We start from the raw sequence: 22697 nt of genomic DNA, 5'->3' as shown, positions 1-22697 counted from the left end.
GCATTATATTGACAAACCAACTACCCAAAACAATTCTGGATAACTTTATATTGCACAAACAGCTTGCTAATGAGCCATGGTAGCAGTTGCCGTATTTTAGTAATATTTATTAAATTGTTATGAGGCATGAAACTGTATTGGTTTAGCTCTGTGATAAATTAGTTAAAAGCTAGAAGGTTTTATTTTTGAAAATAATCATTTGTAATTGACACTCCTGTAGCTTGTATTTTTTCCCCTCATATGTATTTTAAACACTTTTTCCTCCTATTGCTGATATTAGCTCCGGGCAGACCAAAGAACAGAGCTCCTCAAACATTGTCTTTGTTCAATGCTCTTTTACAGGATGCTCTTGGCATGCTTCTTTGCTTGCTCATCTACAGGATAAAAAGCAAGGTGGTGAAATATATGGTTACAGGTATAGCATAGTCCCCATGTGCTCCAGCCTCTGCTGTGAGGTATAAATGAAACAGTAATAGTAAAGTAGCTCCAGGATTATTATTATAATCTTGCTGTTTATTCCAGTAGCTTTCCAAAATACCTAATATTAAATATTTGATTACCGTAAAAACAAAATCCAGGTGTAACTATTTTGATATTATTCCCAAAGGCAATTAAAAGGCTTCCAATTTTGTTTAATTGTTACTTAATCTAAAATTGAGACCAGAAAGGCTTAGCATATTAGTTAGACATGCTGCCTGTACTCAGACAAATCTGTTTAAATCATTCCGTATAATTTCTATCAATGAGACTTAAGTAAGTTAAATAACTTCTCTATGTTTCAGTTTTTTCATCTTGTAAATTGTGATAATAATTGTTTCTACCTGATAATTTGAGTCAAATGAGATAGTGCAAATAGAGTTTTCCACGTAATAAATGGTCAGATGCTATATGCCAATTAAGTTGTATGTCAATTAATATTAACTATTCTTAAAAGTGATAACTGAATCATGGGGGCAGTTTCCCCCAGGCTGTTCTTGTGATAGAGAGTGCATTCTCACGAGATCTAATGGTTTTATAAGGGGCTCTTCCCTCTTCACTTGTTCATGCTTCTCTATCCTGCCACTATATGAAGAAGGTCCATACCTGCTTCCCCTTCTACCATGATCCTTTGTTTCCTGAGACCTCCCCAGCCATGTGGAACTGTGAGTCAATTAAACGTCTTTCCTTTATAAATTACCCAGGCTTGGGTATTTCTTCATAGCAGTGTGAGAACGGATCAATACACACAGTTTTACTATTTTTACAAAATGTTAACAGCAGCTGATATTTACCGAGAACTTACTATGTGCTAGGCACCATTATAAACACTTTACATATGTACACTAATTTGAACCTCAGAAAAACTCTATGAGTAGATATGTGATTCATCCCACATTATGTATAAGGAGCTATATCACGGACAGGTAAGGTAACTTGCCCACATTCATCCCCTAACAAATGACCTGTGCACTTCACCACTGAACTCTAAGTGCAAATAAATACATAGTTTCCCTTCAGATTTTGGGATTTATTTTTCTATCCATAAAAATAGATAACTAAATATTATGCCAAAAGTAATATTTCACTCTCTCTGATACTGTCATTCAGCTAGGACAATTGCATTGATTGTCTAATACTATTGCACTATAATCAAGCAAGAACCAATGACATCTAGATTAGAGCAAATCTTAAAGGTCACTTAGCCCAGCAACTCATCTGGAAAGCCTATTGTTTCTCCAGCATGTTCTCATTTCCTTTTGTCAAAACAATTAGGAAAGCAGAAATGTGGAGCAAGGAACTCAGCACCCAAGAACAGAAAACATGAGGCATAACAGCCAACTAGGCAAGGGCCTGAGCTTCTCCCTTGCCTCAATTACTTTGTCTGTACCATATAAGTAAGAATATCAACCTCCTAAGTTTGGTGTGAGGCTTAAATTGGACTAAGTATGGGAACGAAACTTGCAACTATGCTACACAATTGATTTTTAAAACGTGTTATTTTTTTCCATTTTGGGGATAAAAGTGAGAAGGAATATCCTGATAAAGAAGAAACAGAATAAATTACAAATTAGAGAAAAGTATTTAATATGTAGCTTGGTATAAAGGTCCTTGAGATAGCTACAAGATACAAATACACATTCGAAGACTCCTGACATGGGAAACAAGCAATTATTTCAGCCAGCCCAAAGGGAAAGCCAAATGGAAAGCAGAAGATGGTTTTCAAGGGTGTTTCAGTCTGTTCACACACATAACACTGGCATCGGGGGAGATTAGAGGACACAAGGGAAATCTATCTCAAGAGATAACACTACTGTTCCTGCAACATGCTCACTTACAGGCATGCGGCTTGAGGATCAGCAGGGCCTGTCTGCTACTGTTCACCTCTAGCCATCCCTCCTGCCTGCTACTGCCCAAGCCTGCAGCTGATTAGTAATTCCTGCAGAGGGGCAGCAAGGGAAAATGAAAAGAACTGGCTATTAAACCAATAAGACCGGTCATTTGTTTGGTAAATTGTCATACTCTGGTGGGGAGGAGGCCAAAGGTATTATCTAAAGGAGGGCATGGAGATTTCAATTATCTGTTCTAAATCTGTTCTTAGATCCTGAGACAAAGGGGTGAGCAATAAGAGAGAAACTAAATATTTGAAGATGCAAATTAAGCAGGAGAGATTAAGTTGGTATTTCTGGAGGTGAGAAGAGTGAACAGCAACATATTTGCAGGCCACTTCTTAGGTCTACACAGGCCTCTCTTCTTCCTTAGGTAGAAGGAAGAAAAGCAGAGCATCATAGGCCTCTATGGTGGATGGGGGTTTAAGTTGTTTGGAGAAGATTTGGAATAGACCATTGCAATTGAACTAGAGAATCCGTAAGAAGCAAAGTATTGTTAAACAATCATTGGGAACTGATTGTGATTAAAGAACATAAAAGAAATGTGATCCTAACAAAGAAAAGGCAGAAAACCTATTTCCGAAGTTAAAAGAGTAGACGTGAAGAAGGTTAAGAAAGGATTCAGGCAGGTAGCAAGTAGACTGTTCAAATAGTTGAAGTTGGAGAGAAGCAAGGATGAAAATGATGGAAATGCATGACTTCTTTGCACTAAAACTCCCTCCACTTCATGGTGGCTGTACAGCCTTCAATGACATCTGGTCCTTCAGTCCACTATTGGTGAAGACTGTGAGCATGAATGTCCAGAGTTCTTTTCCACATGTCCTCTCACATCTCTTTGAATTTGGCACTTTGACCATGCCTTCTTTTTTGAACCTCCTCCTTGGACTATCTTCGATGATATTGTGCTGATTCATATACCTCTTTTGAGTTATCTTCTTGCTTCTGTATTTGTCGACATACCTGGGAGTCTGTCTGGGTATCTTTTCTCCATGGAACGTCTCTCCAACAGTTCTCTTTCACTTGTACAGCTTCACTTAGAACCTGAATATCAAACTAGGGGCAGAGAAGGAACCAAGATGGCATCTGTAGTGGGAAAGAACTATGTTTAAGAAATGGAAAGATGTGGTCAGAACTGATGATGGGGTTGAATTGGTGTAACATTCAAGTGGCATCTAAAGTTCTCCTATGTATTCAATATCATCCTTCCTTCTGAGTTAACATCACATTTCCGTTTGCTTATTGCACATCTCCATGTATGACACAGACAATACTGAATGCTCACCAAATCCATTGTTTCCCAACTTGTCTGAGTCCATGAGAAAACCCCACTTCAGTTATGTTGGAGCCATGTGACACATGCACAGCAATGTCTTCCATGTACAGGACTGAGCACAAAACCTTGTGCAAATGTCCACACTCTGTCTCCATTTCTGCGCAACCTTAAAGGGCATTTGTTTAAGATGATAGCATCACAAGATGGAAGGAGCTTAAATAGCCACTTCACTGCTTTGAGAAAATATGTCAAAGTTCAAGTAGACAACATATGGTACACCCAAGTTGAGAAATTGAGAAGAGATTTACAGGATATCTCTCATATAGAAGAGGATAAATTTTACACCAAGCAATGGAGAATGATGTAGTACCCCCAGGGCTAGTCATTGTGGAGAGATATTACTACTTCTAGGTCTGAGAAAACAAATGAAGTAGATGCCAGAACGCGGAGAGAGAGAGAGAGCTGTACAGAGAATACCACTTGACTGGAGAATTTCCTTTCAACAGGAACATGCTGCCAGTAGAGAAAACATTACAGAAATAAATGCTGCAACTTAATCCCCTCTCCTACTCTTCAGTCACATACTGTGGTTGTCCTCTATTGAATGAACCTAACCAGAAGTTAGAGGGCAAAAGAGCCCATTGATGAGAGCTAATTAGGGCAGCCTCCCATAACAACTCCAGGTGAAGAATAGGAGAGAGTCAATAGAGAACTAACAAACCCTCATTAGACTGTGATAAATACAAGAAAGAAACCTTTGTTGTACTAAGACAGTGGTATTTTAGGACTATTTACTACAAACTAACAATAGTTGCCTTGATTAATATATATCTTTATACCCTGCCAACCCCTCAGATTCTATAAAGCTCTTGTTAATATGTGGGTCATATGTGAGGTGGATCCCACAATACAAGACACCACTGTACTCAGAATTAAATTGTACAGTCAACTTTAATGAATCAAAGCAGAGATACAAAATGATACCTTAAGAGTTAGAAAATTTCCCACTCTCAAAAGAGTTTACTGTACTCTTGATCTCTTGATTTTTTATTTACATTCATTAATATATTAAATCTGACGGTCAGTTAAATAATGAACCAAAAAAAGTCATAGTGAAAAATCAGGTTGTCATGCAAACCTGACTTAATACAGTAGACTGTATTACAAAAATGCTAAATATTCTGTTTTTTCAATACAGAATTTCTGTTGATATACGGGTGTACCTGGCTCTTGTTAAATATTTGACCCATCCAAATTTCATTGTTCTGATTCCTTGTTCATCAAAGAACACCCTGCTTTTGATGCACCCCATTTCTCAAGAATGTATGCTTAAAGTAAGAAAGGAGGCTAAACATATTCATATTCACCCATCAATTATTTTTTATAATTTACTAATTTTACATAGGTCTTATGATCTTTGTTAACATGAAGTCATCAATGAAAAAAATAAGCTTTTAATTTCCAGACAGTCATATTTCAAAGCCTAGGCTTTATGCTGAATTCACCAGAAAAAAGCAATGCTACTGAGAGAAACCTCTTAAAAAACAGTGAACTGACCTTCCATATTGATTACATTCTGTAATTTCTATGTGAAAGTACACAAGCTACTTTTTAAAAAAAATTATACTTTAAGCTCTGGAGTACATGTGCAGATCGTGCAGGATTGTTCCATAGGTATATACAGGCCATGATGGTTTACTGCATCCAAAAGTGGTGGTTGAACAATGAAAACACATGAATACAAGCTACTTTTATCTTTCAATACTCATTATATGCAAACCCAAACCAACCTGAATTTCTCAAGCTCAAGTACTACGAGGCATGTTTGTTGCTTTCTTCTGCCTTATCTGCTACTTCTAATCTACTGTCCCCAGTGAGTATTTATTAGAATCCAACTCAAGCTCTTCCTTTTCTTACCACTGATTTAATCTGATGTCTTGCTATATTTGTCTGAACGTTTGCAACAGTCTCCTGGCTGGTCGCTGTATCTTCACTCTTTTCTATAATCCATCCTACACATGACTCACAGATGGTCTTTCTAAAACACAGCTGCAATGCTCAAAATAATCAAATTATTCCCAGTTACTCCAACTTCTTCATCCTGACTTTCATGTCCTCCCTAATGTGCCTCCAGTTAATCTAACACATACTCTTATGTGTATATCACACATCAATCAAAGTGAACAGCTTGTTGTCCACAAATGTGCTTTTTGCTAAGGGACTTTTAAGAATGGGCTTTTATATAGTCTAATAGCATTCAGTAATTTTTATGACTCATGTTTTTCTTCTAGTCAGAAAATGTTTTTCTTCTATGTCCTTTCTAAGACAAAGCCCTCTTCATCTTTTGGGGAGCTTTGCTAAAAACAAACAAACCAACAACAACAAACACAACAGGTGTCTACAAATCCTTAGATAGAGACCCTGACATTTAAGTCACTGATCTTGATTCAACCAGTGAGATATGTGGATTCAGTCAGGGCATTCTGACCATAGGAACAGCTTAGATCTGTGTAGAAATACATAGGCAGTAGGGTTTCCAAGTAATAGTGAGATTGCGATTTGTAAAATAGGAAACAATGTGAGTTTACTCAGTAGCAGCTATTCATTGACTGAAGGAGGAAAAAAGGTATATACAGAATTACTCTCTCAAAAGTGGCAATGACTCTTATGCAAGCTTTGGACTTTGGAATTTTTGCTTTCAGTTTCCCAAATACCTCGGGGGAATACCAAGGAAGACCCACATGCTCCATTATTTACCCCACAGTCCACAAGATGATGGTCTGGAATAACTATGTACTAAAATTCCATTTGTTACAACTTGATCTCCAATGCATGTATCAAACTCTACCTCTTCCTCAAAGCTTCAACATCTCTGTTGAGAGCTCCAGATCCCTGTCTCATGTGAGTCAAGAGGCTTAATGGACACAGTACTGGCTTTGAGAGGAGACAGAATTGAATCCGAGTCTTTTTTTTCTTCCTTTTCTTTCGGTGGGTGGGGATGGAGTCGTGCTTTGTTGCCCAGGCTTGAGCACAATGGAGCAATCTCGGCTCATTGCAACCTCCAAATCCTGGTTTCAAGCAATTATCTTGCCTCAGCCTCCTAGTAGCTGGGATTACAGGTACACACCAGCATGCCCAGCTAATTTCTATATTTTTGTAGAGATGGGGTTTCGCCATGTTGACCAGGCTGGTCTTGAAATTCTGACCTCAAATGATCCATCTGCCTTGGCCTCCCAAAGTGCTGGGATTACAGGCGTGAGCCACCACAACTGGCCGAATTTGAGTCTATCTCTAAATCTATACCTGCATGAACTTGGGCAAATGTCACAACCCATCTAAACTTTTGTTTTTTTCCTGTTTAAAATGAAAACAATTAAGTACCTGGCAGATAATAAGTAGGTCTTCAAGAAATCCTGTTTCTTTATTTTCCTTTCCTTTTATTACTATGTTGATGAGTGTATATCAATTATCTTTGCCTGTAAACTTTATGTACCTGTGGAGCGTAAGCTGTGTCTCTCTCTTCTCTAAATCCTTAACAGAACTGAACATAATTTTACATACTAGACACTGAATTAATGGTTAAATGAATTAATGTCAAATTTATGTGAAGTAAAATACACTTTAAGAAAAGATACTTAATAAAATGTTACAGAAAAATTTGCTGAAAGGTGTTACATGGTTTCCCTTTATAGTTACCTTTGAAAGGTATCCTGACTGGTTAATTTTACAATGTCTCCTGCTGATATTACTGCTTTTGTGCAAAGATACCCCTTTACCAGTTTCATGCTAAAAAAAAAGGACAACCTTTTCAGTCCTAATTGAAGGTTTGCCTTCTTAGCACCATTATTAAAGGTCTCTCACCAAAATGATCACTATTGTTCAAGAAGTTAGTTGGTCTCCTTTAGTAGATTTCACAAAGATTTTTCCTTTTAATGTCAAGGCTGAGATGAAGAGTTGACTAAAACACCATGAGGGAGTACAAATAATTTGAGACAGAAATGATTTCAGATAACTCGCAATGTAACCCCTTATGAGACATTAAAAACATTCTAAAGCAGGATTAGAACACCAGTCAACTAACTGTTGGCTAAAGTGTTATCAAAGTCATGTTTGTGAAATTCCTTCTCTCTGGCCATGGAGTCCAGCTCTTTATGGAGCCCTCTGTGGCTTCAGCGGCTTTAACTGCAATCAGGCCCAGATATTGCCTGCCTGGAACCACAGCTGTCTCTCTTTTTTTTATTTTTTATTTTTCTTGGTCAGATGGAGTCTTGCTCTGTTGCCCAGGTGAGAGTGCAGTGGCACAATCTTGGCTCACTGTAACCTCCACCTCCCAGCTTCAAGCGATTCTCCTGCCTCGGCCTCCCAAGTAGCTGGGATTACCGATGCCCATCACCATGCTCGGCTAATTTTTTGTATTTTTAGTAAAAATGGGGTTTCACTATGTTGGCCAGGCTGGTCTCGAACTCCTGACCTTGAGATCCACCCGCCTTGGCCTCCCAAAGTGCTGGGATTACAGGCGTGAGCCACCGTACCCAGCCCAGCTGTCTCTTTATGTTTAATTGAAACTGAACTTGGATTAGCTCAGTATGAAGGTGGTGTGCCTTTTTCTTCTTCAGTGGCAACAGGACACGACATTGCAAGCCCTTTCTCTGAAACTCTCAACTCCTATCTCTGTTAGTTCACCCGAAAAGGAGTCCTCAGCTTTACTTCAGAGGATAAGGAAGGAGAAAGGCCTTCAAAGAGTAACAGGCCTGATTATTTTCTGAACTCATCACTATACTAGCTGCTTGACTTTGGGCAAGTGACTTATTTTCTTTCTTCCTCTTGCATCCTAGGTTTGTTGTAAAGATAGAGTTAGAACCCATCATTGATTTACTTGCTAAATAATATTAGACATCGATGCCACCCATTTCCTCCTAGATCCCTATCCCTTCATTCCTTGTGAGAAATAAGCAGGCTGAGTAATTCCAACACATGGTCCTGATCCTAGTGCTCTCTCTACCTTTCTTCCATTTATTAATTACAAAAATATGCATGAAAACATGCAGTCAATGCTTTAATTCCACAAATATATGCGTCTCTTCTCCATGACAGGTATTGAGCAGGCATTATTTATTAGGAGCTCATATCATCTGTTAGGAAATATCCAGTCTGGTACAGGAGTCAGGAAGTATCACTGAACTGCTGCTGCTGCCAATACTACTGCTACCAACCACTAGCTCAGCCACAACATCAACTGCTCTAATTGAAGATGACATTTGTTAGCACAATGCTAAGAATGCACATTGTCACTTCTGCAATATTTTGTTTTGTTCACGATTGTATTTCCAATATCTAGAACAGCGTCTGATATTAAGGAGGTGCAAAATAAAAATGTGTTGAAAAAGAGTGAATTTAACCCTCATAACACCCTACGTGTAATTATGTATATTTTTCAGATAAGGATACTGAGGCTGAAAGAATACACCAATCTACATAATGATGTCATAGTGCTGTGATACGAATATAGTCCTTTCTTTATTCCACTTCCTGGCAACACACACACACACACACACACACACACACACACACACACACACACACAATAAGGCAGATAGTGGGCATCAAACTTTGAGCCATTTGAAAGAACAAAAATGTTATTTGAAAACTAGATTGACACAGAAAAACTTTTAATATTGTAGGCACCAAGTGTAGATTGCTTCCTTGACCCTTATCTAAAAGTCTGGTTTTATACGCAGTGGTCCAAATATTGCATGACAGGTGATAACCTGCCAAGTAACAAATAGCTACCTTTATTATTTCACCATATGGAAGTGAATGTAAGTGCAAATAGACAAGAAAATCAACATTTTACATAAACTGCCTAAAACTGTTTCTATTTAAGAAAATTGATTTTAAGGGCCATGAATATACATTTGCATAAATAAATTGGAATATTAACAGATCAGTTTATATATTCACATTAGTTTTAATATGAAAGTGTTTCCCAACGTACCTGCTTTTTAAATCATGAACTATATTCAATATATCAGCTCCCAGAATATGTCTGAACTAAGCAGAGCTGTACCAACATATCAGAACTAGAGTCCAGGGAGAGAAGGTTCCAGGATGCACTACAAATGTGCTTCATAGTTTTGGAGAAACTTGGCATTACAAGTTTCTTAGGTTTGAGAAACTTGGCATTATACATCATAATAGGCAATTAAAAATTGAACAAATTGATTCATGAATTAAATAATTAGTATATATTCTTAGTTATCCTTGCTTGAGTTATTTTCAGTACATTAGTTAGAATCATAGCCTTGCACCCAACTGATGTTTTATGAATTTGAAGAGGGGGGTGAATGAATGAGTGAGTAAATAAATGAATGAAACAATACTTTTGTAAATCTCAGGTAGAAATACAGCCTGTCTCCCAATTAACCCAGGTTGATAAGTGTGATTGTATACGAAGTTGAAGGTTTTTAAGACACCTTTGCTTATTTTAATGAACTACATCCTGGAAATATATCCCACTCAAATAGCACCAGGTAGTGCTGTTACCTATCTGTAAAGAATTTATCTACTTTCTTATAAATAAGACAGCCAAGTGATATAAATGTTATTCTCTTGTTCTAAACCATCTTTTATTTTGTTCTACCTCATCAAGAGCTGTTATAAGAATTACAAAAAAAAAAAAAAACTGTTCTTTATTTGATCTACCTCTCAAGGAAATAATGTTTATACGTTTTTTCTTCCATATTGCATCTGAAAAATCATAAAAGAAGCCAGACAAGCTACATCTATCTTCAAGTGATATTTTCAGTGTTTCCTTCCCCATATTTTTAATGAATATAAAATAATAGCTATGTATTAAAAGCAGGGACTTTTAATGAAACAACCACGTAAGATTTTATTTTTCATAAGGTAACATCAACTATTGTGTACAAAATTTTCATTGATTTTCAATCTAGTTGTTTTATAACTTTGTGATTAAATGTACTCTTTCTTGATAAGACTATGTCACTATAATATTCTAAATAATAATATAAGATATCAAGTGCCATTTAAACAAGGCAGATTTATTAGTGAAGAATTTAGTTATTGCTTCTATTTGTTTTACAATAATTACATATTTGGGGAATAAACAAATTAGAGACAAATTTTTCTAAGAGGGAAATTATGACTAGCTTAAAGACTCAAGATTCTTGTTTCTCAGATTTATCTGAAGTCAATTAAGTTCTAGAATAGCCTCAGTTCTTCTAGTATTATCTTAAGATAAATATCACATGGTCCTTCATATGCTCTTCTATCATCCAGTGTTGTTGATCTAGGATAAGATACACAGATACAGGCATAACATTACCTTTAGGAGAAAGAAAGACAGGTCACCTTCCAAAGCATGGATTTATAGAAAAATTATCAATCAAAATATAATTGAACCTATGCCAGATCACAGAGCATAACACAAACACACTGAACTCTGTTCTGTGTACCATTCTCATCATTTTGCACATATTACCAAATTTTCTATACTTTCCATATTTGCGGAACAATTTTTAGTTTTGTGTGGGAGAGTTGTGTGCCTAACACTTAATCCATATAGAAAGTATCCTAGAATCTTTATACTACAGAAATGGAACTCAAGAAAACTAAGTTTAACCCCTGGGCACATCAAGTTCCTTGATAACGCATAACCCTTTGAAGAAAATAAGACTTATATTGTTTAAAAGAGCTGATTTCCTTTAAACAAAACATTCATTCACTTGCTCTGTGCCTGGTGCTACGTGGAATTGTGAAGGCAGACAAATCAATGAAGTTTCTGTCTCCCAAAACTTCCTGTGAGAGCCAGCTGGTTGCTCTCACCTTGATTGCTGTCACAGAGAATGACCCTGACCCTTAGATTCATGATCCACTTTCAAGATGGACAGGGTTTCCTTAAATGCTTAAGATGTACACTGCATTTATGGACTTCCATGAACCTTTGGCTTCTATTTCTACTCACTAGACAACTCAGAGAATTGTGTCGGGAACTCTGAGCAACAGAACTGGGTTTGGGGTAGCTTTACCTTTCTCAGGAATCAATCTAAATATGATAGAGTGATTCCTAAGGGCCTTTCTACCAAGGACGTCAGGGATTGTCTTAACATCAGAGCGTATCTCCTGGACACAGCAGCTGGAGAAAGAGCTCACCCATTATATGGGCATTCCTGCACCTGCCGTTAACTCTCTTCCTTATCACCACTCACTGTAGCTCATGTAGAGACCTTGTACACTGAGAGCTGGAATTGCAGATACTGTTTTATTGACCAAAAGTGAGAAATAATTATGTTAACATATTTTATTAATAATTATTTGCACACACAGTACAAAAAATTTACTTTTATTGCTACCTTTCAGCATAGATTACTAAATATTTTTAGCCATGAGAAAATAGTCTTCATAAATTGGGTTGTGTAAAGCCACAGGCATTGAAAGTGAGATCTGAACCCAGCTCTTGAGTCTCTCAGGCCAGTATACTTTCTAGCGTTGCATAAGGTTATCAGAATCATCGCAGAGATCTTACGAGGAAATTTATAAATGTTTACAAAACCATTCATAGCACATTATCTTACTTACATCTCCCTGTAAAGTAGAAATGTGTTACTACCCCAAATGTCAAGCTGAGGAAACTGAAACTCTGCCGGGTTCTGTTTAAAAACTGACAAGTATTCAGTATCCCCTTACTGAAAGGGCACCGTTCTCAGGCACAGCACTTTGCTTATGAATCCCCCCATGTTGTCATCTTGTCACCAATTTATACACTGTGAGTATGCACAGGTTTTAGATGGAGTTTCAGATTCAGGCACAGAGGTACATCACACTGGATATTAGTTTCCTATTGCTGCTGCAACAAATGTTTGCAAAATTTATGACTTAAAACAGCACAAATTTATAATCTTACCATCCTGCAGGTCAGGCATCTGAAACTAGTGTCATTGGACTAAAATGAAAATATCAGCAAAGCTGTACTCCTTTTGGAGACTATAGGGGACGTATCCAACTTCTTGCCTTTTCTAACCTATGCTCCTTCATCTGTGGCCACCTTCTGTCTTTAGAACCAGAAATGCCCAGTCGAGTCCTTTTCATGCTGTGTCTCTCTGACACTGACTCTCTTGCCTCTCCTGTTTTCTTATAAGAGCCCTTGTAATTACATTAGTTTTACCCAGGTAGTGCAGGGTAATCTTCCTAATTCAGTGTCAACTGATTAGCAACCTTAATTCCATCCACAAACTTAATTCTCTCTTGACATGTCACATAACATACTCACATGTTGTGGGAGTTGGAGCATGGGTATCTGTGGTGCAGGTGATATTATCCTGCCACTATATTCAGACTAAGAGCTAAAGCCTTTTCCATAGCATATGACTGTTTTATAGAGATATGGCAGGGGCCAGGGGCAGGGGGCTTGTTTGATTGAACTTTCCTAACAAGGACCACAATAAAGTTCATCCCTGGGCTGTGGAAATGGTGCTGATACTACTTGAGTCCCACCTAAAATGACTTATACTTTGAAACTGAGTAGGATTTCTGACCCATATACTGAGAGTTTTGTTTATGATTTTCATTATTTGTATGTTTATTTCATGATACACATCAAAATGGTCTTCAACCAAAGTAAAGTGAAAAGCTAGATTCAGCTGCACGTGTCCATGGAGACATGAGCAATAATTTTTTCCAAGACTGCAAGCACAGTTCTCTTCTGGAAGCCTTCATTCTAGCCCTCTGGGTCTCAGAATATCATTTTGCCTCCTGAGCTCTAGAGTGGCTACCACCATGGACGCTTCTTGTTCTATCACGTGGATAAAGCCAACAGTCATGCCAATGCATCAAAAAAAAAAAAAAATAGAAGCCACTATTTTGCTCTACCTACAACTAGGAAGGATCTAATTCAAATTGATAAGGGTTTTGTGGGGTAGGCTTTGGGAAGGTTTTTTAGGAGAGGAACACTTCAACTTAGACTTGCAAGATAATTAAAAAATAGCCAAGGAAAGGAAGAGAGGAAGTTTTCAAAGGAGAACGGGGCTTTGAAAAGGCACTGATGCCTGAGAGGGATCTGGGGAAGAGTAACTTTACTAAGAACAAGAAATTAACCTGTGTGTCTTTCTTGATACAATATCTTTCACAGGGGGCCTTCTAGAGGAAATTCCCTTATACCTGTTGATGTATAAGTCAAATAACAGCATAATAATATGTATTAATCAACACAAAAGTCAGATGCCACCTGCACTGTAAAACTTTGGTAGGCAGATTCCTCCCACCAGTGCCCTCTCACAGCAGTTGTTGCTGTCTGCCCAGACCGCTGTCTGACTCATGTAGTGAGCTGTGTACGATGTGTCTCTCTCCTTTAGATCACGAACTACGGGGAGGCAGCAACAGTCCTCCCACTATCACATACTGACCTTCCTGAATCCATGCCTACACTCTCGCCTTCTTTCCCATCACAGAGGAAGACAAGCCTCTGTTCCCATCTGAGGCACCCTCTTCACTTATACTCTGCATTCTATGTCTCATCTACTCAAGGACTTTGTTCTCAAAACACTCCTCCTCCCACCCTGCAACATCTCCTTCTCACTTTTCTCACTTACTTGCATACAGAAATATCAAACAGCCTCTCTTTGACCCATGTGCCTCTCCACCTACAACTGGGCTTCTTGTTCTTTGTCATAGCACTCCAAAAATCATCTGCGCATGCTGTCTTCATTTCCTCACCTCACTTTTTTTTTCAACCCGCACATATCATATATGTAGCCTAGAAACTCCACTAAAGCTGTTCTGACAAGGTCAATGGCAGCCTCCACATTGCCAAATGCAGAGACCACACAGCTTTGCTTTAATCTTAGTCTCTCAGCAAAATTTCACATCGTTAATGTTTCTCTTCTTGATACAGGTTCTCTTGGATGGAATGGTTCCCAGTTTTCCTTCAGTCTCACTAGTTGCTATTATTCAGTTTTCTTTGCTGAGTCTTCCTTACTGTGGAACCTCTAAATGTTGCGAAAAGTCACAGCTCAATGCTGAGATCTCTTCTGTCTTCTGTTCCTGATGCGTATGTCATTTGACTACTCCCCTTTAGGATATTTATCCAATAGTCTACCTGGATGTCTAACAGCATTTCAAATGGAACAAGCTTTGTTTTCTTATTAATAAGACTGTTCTTTTTTAAAGACTTCCAGGAACTTCCAAACCAAAAGCCTAGTACCATTGGGAATTTAATTCTTCATCTCACTGTTCACATCAATTCTGTCAACAGTCAATGGCCATCCACTTCCAATGTTCTTCTAATCACTCTATTTCTTTTCATCTCCTATGATGGTTCTTTTAACCAGAACCATCCTAAGTCAAGCAGCCAGAAACTTCTACCCAGACTGTAGCAATTTTCTCCCTATCTGCTTTCTTTCCTTTCTTGTTCCTCTACAATCAGTTTTTATACGAGAACCAAAATAGACTTTGTATAAAATGGAAATCAAGGCCTGCCACAATGGCTCACATCTGTAATCCCAGCACTTTGCAACGTTGAGGCGTGCGGATCACTTGAGGTCAGGAGTTCAAGACCAGCCTTGCCAACATGGCAAAACCCGGTCTGTACTAAAAATACGAAAATTAACTGAGCGTGGTGGTGCACACCTGGAATCCCAGCTACTCAGGAGGCTGAGGCAGGAGAATCACTTGAACCCTGGAGACGGAGGTTGCAGTGAGCAAAGATCGTGCCACTGTACTCCAGCCTGGGTGACAAAGTGAGACTCCGTCTAAAAAATAAAAAGAAAAGAAAATGGAAATCAAGTTATGTCACTGTCATGCACCAAACTCTCCACTGGTTTCCCATAACATTTATAATAATTATCAAATTCCTTGTTATCTTGTGGAGACCTCTAAATTTAAGCCCTTCTCTCTCTACCTCTTCCAGTGCACCTCACAGACTCTCTCTCTCACTTTCTCTCTCTCTCTTTCTCTCTTCTCTCCTTCTTCCATCCCCCTTTGAACAACCTGCATCATTGTTATCTCAAGCTAAATATCGTGTCTTGGAAAGTTGTTCTCCCTGACCATGCAATCAAAAGATATTATGACATCACAGTAACTTTTTCTTCTTAGCATGTTTTAGCACAAATCACCTTCAACTTCCTATCACTTGATTGGCTTCTTATGTGGTCTCCGTATTTTTCCCCTAGAATTTAAGCTTCATGCCTCTCTTGTTCACAACATATCTCCAAAATAATACCTGGCAAATAATCAGTGCTCAATAAATACTGATTAAATTAATGAATGAACAAATTCATCCAGATTGACAAATAATAGGTACAATGGGATGCAGGAAGTCAAGCAGAAGGATGGCAAAGTCATCTATTTCATGAACTGCAGGGAATTTTTTACCTGGAGTTTACATCAAATGTGTCCACAGGTCAGCTCAATTTGGGGCCATTAGGTGGGTTTTAGACAATAGGTGGATGTATTTAGACAATTCCAGCAAAGAATGAGTCACAGCAGCCCCCTTTCAATATCTGTACACTATGCTCACTCCCACAAATTACTCAGTTTCAGCTCTGAGTGTAGCGCTGTAATTATACCTGTTACTAATTAAAGGACAAAATAAATGCGAAATGCCACTGAAATACCGCACAGGAGTAAAGCAGCAATTATATTTATTGTATAATTTCCATTTGGCAATTACATTGATTGTACAATTGAACATACTGCATAATGGTGATAATTGCAATTGTTAACGTTTTCTGCTGGGAAGAATCCAAACAGGTAAACAAGTTGCTTTGAGTTACTAACAATCAGAAGAAGGAGTCTGCTGTTTTCCCTTAATTCTTACACATATTGATCAGAGATATTTCCTTAGAAAACACTGAAGTTTGAAAAACAGACCTTTCATGTTTTGAGAAGGAAAATCAATCTGAACCGTTCAGTGTTTTGCATTGATGGGAGCAGGTAAATGCAAAGAGAAATCAGACAGAGAGACTCAAAGGAAAGTGTTCATGTATTAGAATCGAATTGGTGAGAAACCTCAACCGCAGGGCCGGGGCAGCTACGAAACAAATCCCAGGGCATAAGAAAGTGGGCATTGTCTGAGGCCTGAGCACAAATCAATCCTTCTTAGTGGGTCACATTTGCATAAAACAACTCAGAATGGTCACAACAAGGGACAAGAACAGTGTCTGTTAAGAGAGCATGCATCCTAAGCCATAAACCCTTTGAGTTCTCCCCGTGCGCACTTACACAGAAGGAATACAAGATAGTTTTACAACATGGAATGAAGTTGCCTTTTGTAGAGCTACCTTTGTAATTTATGGCTTGGTAGTATACACACCTGGATTGCATTTTGCTCTACATTATTAATGGCTCCCTGCAAACTTGTTAAGACAGTAAGAAGACTGGAAGTTATCTAGTTTGTACCTTTTATCGTCATATGAATTTGGAATGGGGATCAATGTAGAAAAAAATGAATGCTGAAAGCCATGGGTGAACAGTGGGAAAGGAGGTAAAGGAGAAATCAGGGTTGCATTTATACATAACTGGCCAAGGATCCTTATACTTATCGTGAAAGCACTGCTGTTCATTTGAGAGTCATAGGCTTGCTTATATCTGCACAAGCTGACATTATATCATTTATCCTTTAAAAATTCTGTGACCTAGATAAAACTGAACTTTGTCCTATTCTATAGGCTAAAAAAATTAAGGCTTTGGCAGATACTGTACACTGTTACCCAAGTCCTTTCAATCCTGTAGTAAATTTTGTTAAACTATCCAACTTACAGAGAAGAAACCCTCTCCACCTAAGAGATAAATCCTGATTAATCTAACCACTCTAACCAAGCAAAGCAATCTCACTACTCTTGGCAGTGGCTGCGGTGACACGTGACCCAGTTCTGAATAGTGGCATGTCAGGGAGATCCTGAAGTGGAGAGTTGTAGGAAGGAGATTCTCAGTCTTATGAAGGATACAAAAGAAAAGACATGCTCATTCCTGTTTCTACTAGAGTTACGTGTATGGGTAATGCCTAGTCCTGCAGAGCCAACATGAGTTCATGAAGAAAACAAATACGGAGGAATGCAGGAAACACAGTCGGGAAGAAGCCTTAGATCTTAGATATTGTCCTTGGGACACTGAATTAACCAGCCCTGGAGCTAATCTGCCTCCGCTGTGCTATTGCTAAAGGCATTCTCAGGAGTTTCTTCTCTAGTTGGCAGCTGAAACCTTCTTCATTGGCCCAGAGGCACAGAGGAGTAAACTAATTTGTTTTGAGGTCACAGAGCCAGTGGGAAAGCTAGTCTGTGAACAGTGAAACCATTATCTCCCAATTTTTCCTTTCTTTAGCTTTTGGATTAAATGATGTTCAGATACAAGTAGAGGGAAAAATCACGTTTTTAACAGTTATTTCTATTGAAATGTGGCAACTTTGAGAGATTAAGAAAATAGAATTGTTAACAACTTGGCATATGGAAAGACACGATAAATTTTACAAAACAATTAAGAGAACGTGCTTAAATTATCTATTTCAATTAAAAACTAAAGCCACAACCTTATTTGTTAAAATAAATTGATTCTTAATATGTTAATGGCATTATGAACATAACCATTAATATCACTTTGTGACAGGCAATGTGCTAAACTTATTGAAGACATTCTGATGCAACCCTCTCTGCTACATTAGAAACTAGGCACCCTTACTGTCCCCTTTTTACTATGCAAGTAATTGAGCAAAGGTGTTTTATCAAAGAAACATGGCCTGCAATGACCAAATCAGGACCTGTATTTCGAAGACCCTGTTCTGAATTATATGCCATATTGCTTGCCCTTTTGGAGTCTTCTGTATCTTGTTCAAAATTTCTCTTTTTTTGTTTGTTTTTGTTTTTGTTTTTGTTTTCAGATGGAGTGTTGCTCTGTCACCCAGGCTGGAGTTCAGTGGTGCCATCTCAGCTCACTGCAACCTCCATTTCCCAGGCTTAAGTGATTCTGACTCAGCCTCTCAAGAAGCTGGGATTACAGGTGCCCACCACCACACCTAGCTAATTTTTGTATGTTTAGTAGAGATGGGGTTTCCTGATGTTGGCCAGGCTGGTTTGCATGTCTGGGCTCAAGTGATCCGCCTGCCTTGGCCTCCCAAAGTGCTGGGATTACAGGTATGAGCCACCATGCCTGGTCTAAAATTTCTTAAATATATTTTTTTAAAAAATTATTAAAGAAACTAGAAAAGAGACAATTTTTAAAAAAATCTTAAATTTAACTCTATTATTTTGGAAAAATCTGAGGTTTTCTCATAGAGCTATTCTAAACTATTCAGGCACAGAAACACAAGCATGGCATATTCTCATTTGTTTGTGGGATCTAAAAACCAAAACAACACAATTCAAGAACAGAGAGAGCACAAGGAGGGTTACCAGAGGCTGGGAAGGGTAGTGGGAGGCTACCTTTTATAGTTATGTAAAAATTAAACCCTTTTCAAAAGTAGCCATTTCATTATGTGAATATCCAGTTTACTTATTTCATGGCATTATTTTTATTTTTTGTATTTAAATTTTTTTTTGCCCTCCGCCATGTTCTTTAATTTAATTTTATTGTTGAGTTAGAAACAATTCAATCACAATTTTAAGTTATTTTATAATTTGCAATTAAGTAATTATTAACTATAGTCACCCTCCTGTACTATCAAACAGTAGGTCTTACTCATTCTTTCTATTTTATTTATTTATTTATTTTTTTTGGTACCCATTAACCATCTTTGCCTCTCCCACAGCCTCCTGCTACCCTTCCCAGCCTCTGGTAACCCTCCTTCTATCTCATTGTAGCTTTAATTTGCACTTCTTTGAAGATCAATGCAGTTGAGCACCTTTTCATATAGCTGTTTGCCATTTGTAGGTTCTTTTTCTTTTTTTTTTTTTTTTGAGCAATGTCTATGCAAATCTTTTGCCCATTTTTTGACCAGATTATTAGATTTTTTTCTGTAGAGTTGTTTCAGCTCCTTATATATTCTGATTATTGATCCCTTATCAAAGGAGTCATTTGCAACTGTTTTCTCCCATTCTGTGGGCTGTCTCTCCACGTTGTTGATAGTATCCTTTGCTGTGCAGTAGCTTTTCAACTTATGATCTCATTTGTCCATTTGCTTTGGCTGCCTATGGTTATGTAAAATGCTCAAAAATTCTCTGCCCAGATCAATGTCCTGGAGATTTTCCCCCAATGTTTTCTTGTAGTAGTTTCATAGTTGAGGTCTTAGGTTTAACTTTTTAATCTATTTTAATTTGATGTTTGTATATGGTGAGAGATAGGGGTCCAGTTTCCTTCTGCATATATCCAATTTACCCAGCACCACTTATTGAAGTGACTGTCTTTTCTCCAGTGTATGTCCTTGGTGCCTTTGTTAAAAATGAGTACACTGTAGGTGTGTGCATTTGTTTCTGGGTTCTCTATTCTGTTCCACTGATGTCTGTGTCTTTTTTTATGCCAGTATCCTGCTATTTTGGTTACTGAACCTCTATAGTATAATTTGAAGTCAGGCAATATGATTGCTTCAGCTTTTTTTTTTTTTTCTTTTTGCTTAGGATAGCTATGGCTATTCTGATTCTTTTGTGGTTCCATATACATTTTAGGGTTTTTTTTTTTTTCTATTTCTGTGAAGATTGCCGTTGGTATTTTGATAGAGATTGCACTAAATCTGTAGAGTTCTTTTGAGTATTCTTGATGAGCTTCTTCTTTGATGTGAGTCTTCAAAATAATTTCTGAAAATGTATATTCAGTAATGCCATCTAAGTAAAAGACTGTCAATGATAGAATATGATCCTTTCAGTATATTCCAAAGTTAAAACACTGGCCCAGCTATTCCTCACAATAGGCTTTGCCAGAGATCTGGTGAGCCTCAATGTTGACACCACCAAATATATAAGAAAATCAACCAAGAAGCAAATCAGGAAGCCTCTCTCAACCCATTAAAACAAAAACAAAGAAAAAGCTCCAGGATCACAGTGTCTGGTTTGAAATGATGGTGACGAATCCTGGGTTTTATCCTTCTCACTGTAAATTAAATTTATACTCCCTCAAAATACACATAATGAAAACTTTTGCTTAGCAATAGTTTTGGGGCATACGTGATTAACAACAAACTATGAATTTTGAAAATATCTTTACATATGTTTCTTCAAGAGATTTAACATAACTGTTAAAAATCAATAACTATCATAAACTGATAAATATAAATATCCAGAGGTAAAGATGCCTTAATGGCATATAAGGAGTACATTAAGACTGCCTCCTTTCAAGAAGGCAACAAATCAAAGCTTTAGGAACTTTAAGCCATACTTTTGTTCATGTTGCTATCTCTGCTGGCAACCTCAGTAATATTCTGGTCAATATGTGTCATATTACTCCATCACATACACGCTAAGGAATGCTTATCCTCTGGGCTTAAAAAAAGACATTCTGGATATTTTATTTTATTCATTAAATTTATATTTTGCATCAAAACAAACTAAATACACGAAAATAAACTCAATTACAAGTACCAAAAGGTCTCCTCCAGTTTTTGGGTGATGGCCTAGAATGGGCTCTAATCTAATGGAAAGTAAGATCAGGTGAGATAGTCATGATGCCAGGAAGTGATGGAGGTAAGTGATAAACCAGGACTTAACAAAGTGATGACCATTTTCCCTGCATATGTTCCTAAATGGGATTTCCTGTGTTACAACTGACTGTACCATGTGGAGAGAAACAAGTCTCATCCGACCAGAAGAAGTCCAGAATCTAAAAGCCTCAGAATTTTCCACAGAAGGGATTTGAATGTCCAGAAAGTCTATAATATTTATAGATATATATAAGGTATAAATTCCATTGGTAAGTCCATAGATGTTTGTATAAATATGAATCAATTTTGTGATTTTTAATTAAGTAATTAGTTCAATATTGACACTGAAATGGATTATGAGCACAACCAAATATCTGCTTGTCACCTGTCTGCATTTTAACATCCTCATCTGTACAATGAGAGGATGGGATTCAATTGCCATTAAGGTCCACTTTGTTTGCATTCCAGTTGCAATATACAGTGATGTGTGCCCACATACCATGCAAATTTGTTAGGCTCAAGTTAAAATTCTGAGGCATTAGTGGAAGTGGACCTCAGTGGTCATAGCCTGAGTAACCTGTCAGTGACCAGGGTGGAGGCTGTAAGGCCAGCTTGCTCCTGGCTGCTGAACTCCCACAGAAAGGGGCTTTCCTAGGTGATTCCAGGCACTGAGTACAAGCAAAGGAAAGGTTCACTGTCTCTCACTTCAGTGAGGATAGGAAAGATGCTTCTCTTGTGATTCCTCCTGGATTCCTCTGTATTGGTGAAGATTTAAGTTGGTATAAGGGGATGTGTGGGGAAAAGGAATAAGAATAATTATTATCTGCTTTTTAAAATAAGTGTGTGTGAGTTATAATCTCTTTGGGGTTCTGAATGCTTCTATAAAAATTATTTTGTTTTTAAGCAATGAATTTTTGAATCAGTTACTTGTTAAAAAAATTCCTAACAATTTCATGCCCACACAGACCCTTAGACATGAAATGATAAGATTCCTGCTGATATTCATTAACAGGGGACTAGAGATATATACACAATAGTTGATGTATCTGTGAAGAAACCTACCTGTTCAAATAATATTTTTAAAAAGATGCATGATGGCAGTTAGAGATGCAATGATAATAGTGGGTGACATATCACATGAAACTCTTTAGATTGGATAAACCTAAACTCAAATTTGTTTGATTAATTTTTAAGAATAAAACCAATGATAAGATGTAAAGATGTGATAGTGTAGTCCTGAGCATTGCTAAAGTGATGTTGAAAGACTTTTGAGTCAACACTAATGTTTAGTAATGAGACAACCAGCTTGTCCACCCTAGTTTTCTGCTTCAGCATTAAACTGGATGAAAAAGATACATTCCAATAATTTCTTCTCCAGTGGAGGCAATGAAGTGTTATGCATGTGTGTATAAATAGATGTTTATATATATATATTTTGTCCCCAAAATAAGCTTTAAGTTGGCCCCAGAATAAAGATCAGAGA

General features: G+C 37.6%; 1 protein-coding gene and 1 long non-coding RNA gene across 8 annotated transcripts in view; both read right to left on the bottom strand.

Annotated features, from left to right (window-relative positions):
- The window catches only part of NRG3 (neuregulin 3), a 1107214-nt gene that overhangs the window by 787815 nt on the left and 296702 nt on the right, over positions 1-22697 (bottom strand). The gene's annotated exons all lie outside the window — the stretch shown is intronic.
- On the bottom strand, positions 10312-15199 carry LOC116537149. The gene is made up of 2 exons (XR_004262984.1): positions 12563-15199; positions 10312-11900 (listed from the first exon to the last, which is right to left on the bottom strand). It is a non-coding gene; the product is annotated as an uncharacterized LOC116537149 (long non-coding RNA).

The sequence above is a fragment of the Sapajus apella genome, unplaced genomic scaffold (genome assembly GCF_009761245.1).
Source record: "Sapajus apella isolate SASKATOON/1434 unplaced genomic scaffold, GSC_monkey_1.0 scaffold107, whole genome shotgun sequence".
Taxonomy (NCBI): domain Eukaryota; kingdom Metazoa; phylum Chordata; class Mammalia; order Primates; family Cebidae; genus Sapajus; species Sapajus apella.
This window is presented reverse-complemented; position numbering and strand designations above follow the sequence as displayed.